Source organism: Nannospalax galili, unplaced genomic scaffold, assembly GCF_000622305.1.
Source record: "Nannospalax galili isolate Female #2095 unplaced genomic scaffold, S.galili_v1.0 scaffold136, whole genome shotgun sequence".
Taxonomy (NCBI): domain Eukaryota; kingdom Metazoa; phylum Chordata; class Mammalia; order Rodentia; family Spalacidae; genus Nannospalax; species Nannospalax galili.
This window is the reverse complement of record NW_008340872.1, coordinates 7,691,227-7,695,884: the sequence shown is the minus strand read 5'-3', so window position 1 is coordinate 7,695,884 and position 4,658 is coordinate 7,691,227.

Sequence of the window (4,658 nt, the reverse complement as noted above, 5' to 3'; positions counted from 1 at the left end):
CATAGAAAAAAAGATAGATAACTATCCTTTTAGAGAGGATATTACTGGTAGTTTTAGATCATAGAGTTAAAAACCTACAACTCATGGAGTTGAAAGTCTTCTTTGAGGGGATTTTTGGATGGATCACTTATTTCTATCATTGGAGAACTATTAGTAATGTGATTCTTGGAGAAAATCTTGAAGTTTGGACTTGTCATCATCCAGATTCTGCTGTTTGCCCCTGTAAATAGAGTATATTTTAAGGTATATATTACAAAGAAGGCTTTTAATAGTTGCCTTTCCCTGATTAACCTGTTGAACTATTTCCCCTTCCATGGTAAATGGATGATTCAATAACCTACACATAGGAGGAGGAGGGAAACTCAAAACTTAAATCAGCACTGAGAATGAAGAAAAGTGGTTGACTGGCAAAGCTGAAATCAAATACTCACCATGAAGAGGTAATGTCCTGGGAGTTCCCAAAGCTGCTTTTCTGAACCTTTTCCTGTTCTTTAGGACCATTGAGGGAGAACTATATTCAAGCTTGGAGAAGCATACTGAGGAAGATTTGGTTCTAGGCTCAAACCAAATTGTGGTGACTGATGCCTCAACCTGTTAGAACTCACTACCAGAGTGAACAGGTATTGATTCTGAAACATACATTTGGGTGACATGTGAGTTATATGTGTATGTATGTACAAATTCATAGTATATGTGCATATGTAAGTGTATGTATATGTACTTGAATGTGTGTACGCATATGTATATGTGGGTATTTTGTATATATGTATATACATAAATGTAAGTCTCATTTAATGATGAGACTTTTGGTAGGTTGAACAGTTGAAAAGGCTTCAGTTGATGAACCTATGCTGAAAGGAAATTTGACTTTATACGCCTTTGTGTGAGTCTGTGTGTGTAGAGGAAAGTATAGGTGTGTGTGTACGCGTGTGTGTGTGTGAGGGGGGAGAGAGAGAGAGAGAGAGAGAGAGAGAGAGAGAGAGAAAGAAAGAGAGAGAGAATTTATGTATCACCTTGGGAAAATAATTTTGCTTTCTAGCAGTATTAGCCTAAGTCAGCCAGTATCATTAGTCCTTGGGAAAACCTGGGGAGGAGTGATTTTCCAAATTTCACTCATGATTAAAACCCACCCAATATCTGGGTCTGGGGTTATAACTAGGTTACATGAATATATACTTTCAAGAGTAGGAACTTCACAAAGAATTACAGATGATTTTGATAACAGAGGTAAACTGTGATGACATTAAAAATGACAAGGTTGCACATTCTATGGGCTTAAGTCCCTGGCGGGGAAAGTGTGTTTGGAAAGATATTTGGAAACATAATACCAGTTTTGTTTGTTTACTTTTTTGTCCTCTCCTTTTATTTAATTTTTAAAATTTCCCACTGCCTGTAATTCAATCATATCCTTGAATCTGAGCTTATTGCCTAAGGGGAAAGAAGAGCAGGTAAGTGTTTCAAAGGTCTAATACCTTAGGGAAATTCAGAGGATTTAAGGCAAAGAAAATGTTATGAGAAAACACTATCAGTTAGCCTCTGCCACATGACAAACTTTCTAAAATTTCATGACTAACACAAACACCATTTACTATTCCTTAATCCTACTGATCTGAATCAGCCTTGGCTGACTGTGGCTGAGTTTACCTTCTGGGTATGTAATCAACTTGCACAGGGCTGTCTGGTGACTGGTAGGTGGGGATGGCGAGGAAACTTGTGCTTCAGCCTCCATCATCCTGCAGGTCAACCTTGGCCTGTTCACCTTTTAGCAGGGGGGACTCTGCTCCCTGCAGTTTCACCCAGCTGCCCCCTCAGGCATCAATTCTGCCACAGTCCATTGGCCAAAGCACGTCCCAATGGCAGCCCAGGTTTAAGGAGTAGAAAGACAGCTTCCATTCTGATAGGAAAAGCCAAGAAGACACCTCACAAGGGGGCTTCCCTCAGGAAGGGAAGGAAAACCGTCTAGCCATCTGCCTAGTCTACTGCAGGCATCATGAAAGATTGGGGTGCATGGAAATTGAGGGCAGAACGGAAACTTTGTCAACAAAATACAGGTGTTTCCTTTCTTATTTGGGGAAAAGTAAGACGCCAAAGAGCTAGTGATGGTGGTAGTGCTTGGAATACAGCTTTGGGGATAGATTACTGGAAAACCTGCAAAATCCCACCTGGGTTTCTGGGGTGGAGAGGGAGGGAGGGAGAGAGACAGACTCAGGACAGAGATGTTCCTAGAAAGGGGATAGTGAAATGTGAGGCAAGGCAGGAGGGCTGTAGAGAACCTCACATAGTCCTTAGCTTCCAGTCAGCACAGCAAGCAATAGCCAGTCTGAGTCACTGAAGCTGAAGGAGACATGTGTGGCCGGACATGGATGTCATTAAGAAAGACTCGGAGGGAACCCAGAAGATGGTTTAGTGAGTAAAGTTATTTGTCTAGCAAACATGAACACTTGAGTTTAATTTCCAGAACCAACATAAAAAGTCGGGCATGGAGTCACACACTTCTAATCCCAATGCTTTGGATGGGGAGGAGGTAGGTCTCTGGGGCTCACTGGCCAGACAGCCTAGCTTAATCTGTGAGCCCAAATCTCAGTGAGAAACTTTATCTCAGAAAAATAAGGCAAATAAAACACCTGAAGCTGACGTCTGGTCTCCACATACATGGGCATGTGCATTCACACACAGGTGAACATGCACACATATACTCCTCCCCCACATAAACATATAAAGAAAGTTGTTGAATGAACTGGGTACTAGGGACAGAAATACCTCTTGTACTCTTGTCAGCTCAACACTTCAGCACGAGGAAACTATGCACATAACACAGAAGAATCCATAGGTGTGGGAAAGAAAGGACTAAAGGAATTTTGAGAGTATTTTTTGGCATCCTGGTAGAATACGGCTGAAAAAATTGGTACTGGAGATTCAGCTTATCTTGTATTGAAGGTAAGAACATGCATGCAAGTTTCTAAAGACTCTCTAATTCCCTTTTTAGATGCCAGAAAAGAACAATGTGTGGAAAATCTCCTCTCTGGGCTTTGGGCAGTATAATGCAGCCTAGTTCCTTGGGCTTCACATCAACATTAGGTTGATTTAGGTCAACATTGTGACCCCACGGAAGGCTGTTCATCCTGTATCTAGCACTGGGAATATTGCACTGTCCTTAAAAAGAGGTCTTTGAACCATAGCTAAAGTTGACTGTGGTCATGGGGCAGGGGTGTCCAGTGTTCAAGCGGAAGCCGAAAAGTCTGTGGGGCGTCTCAGAAGTGCCACGTTGGAAGTGATTTCTACTCAAGATGAACAATGCTTCTGACACTGAGGCCAAGTACTTACAGAATGTGGAACCTCCATTTGGAATGTCAGAAATTTCTTACTATTTTGCATTATGAAGGTGCCAAAGTGTCTGTGCTTATGTTAAGTCTAAAGGCATTGTTCCTGGAAATGGGAAAAAGGAAGCCGTAGATCACACATTGGTTGAATATACCCCAAACAGGTGAAATTGGGGGCATGCTAAGAGAGATGCAGCTGATGGAGCCTGAGTTTTGTAGATGCTTCTAGTTATTAATCTGATAAGGCGGGTTGGGGGGGGTGGAGGGCGGGGCTTTGAGGAACTGACTAAATGGGAAAAGCTACTGGTCCTGAAGGAGGCTTCTCTATCCTTAGGAGGATCTATGGCTCTGTTGGACAGTGGAAGTCCTCAACACAGCCCTGCACCAATTGAGCCAGATCCTTGGGCAAAGGGGCCAAGTAAGAAAATGACCAAAGAAACATTCTTATTGGAGCAGGGCAAGCCAGTGTATGGGAGAGGTCTGCAGACATAATGAAAACCAGCTTCAGGTTTTGATTTTGCAACTGTGAATTCCTTAAGCTCTTTAAGTCTCATTGTTTTTGCATGTAAAATGGAGATAACAATAGCACCAACTCTGGTCCCTTGTTATTACCTCTGCTGCGCCAGTGAAGCTGTCCTGTTCAGTAGCCAGGTGGAGGTCTTGGGAGAAGGGGGCAGAGATACAGAGATTCTGTTGAATGCTGATGTGGGGCAGGCCCTGTATTGAGCACAGTACTTAGTGTGGGTGGCAGTGGAGGGCAGTAAGACACTTGCCTCAGGTGAAACATGAAAGAGATGCCCAAATTCAGTTTTTAAGCTAAATACTATGTTGATGTGATATTTAACAGTCAAAATTAATTTTAAAGATCCATAATGAACAAACTACCAAAAGTTTAATAAAGATGGGATCATTAAAGCACCATGCTGAGCTGTTTTGGAGCTTGAGGCAGAAGGAAAAGTCATGAACACTGATCCCTCTTTATTTAGCATTTTGGTATTTTGTTCCCTAGGACTTTTTGCATGATAGTGATTTTTTAAAAAGAGTATGTGCAAATGTTATTTACCTTGGTTGCTGAATTTGGGACATCTATTTACATTTTAAACCCTAGGAGGGGCTCTTATTTGCCTTTCACTGGTTTTGCTAGCTTATTAAAAAAATCAATCCCAGTCAGTTACTTTCTGAGATTCTTGGCACCTGAGCATGAATATAAAGTCATCAGGTAGATTTCAATGGTAATGTTTTTCACATCTACTAATTAACATGAAGCAAATTTTTATGCTTCTTCCTCAAATATAACTAATTTTTTTATTTACTGATTTTTTTTATGTGTGTATTTCA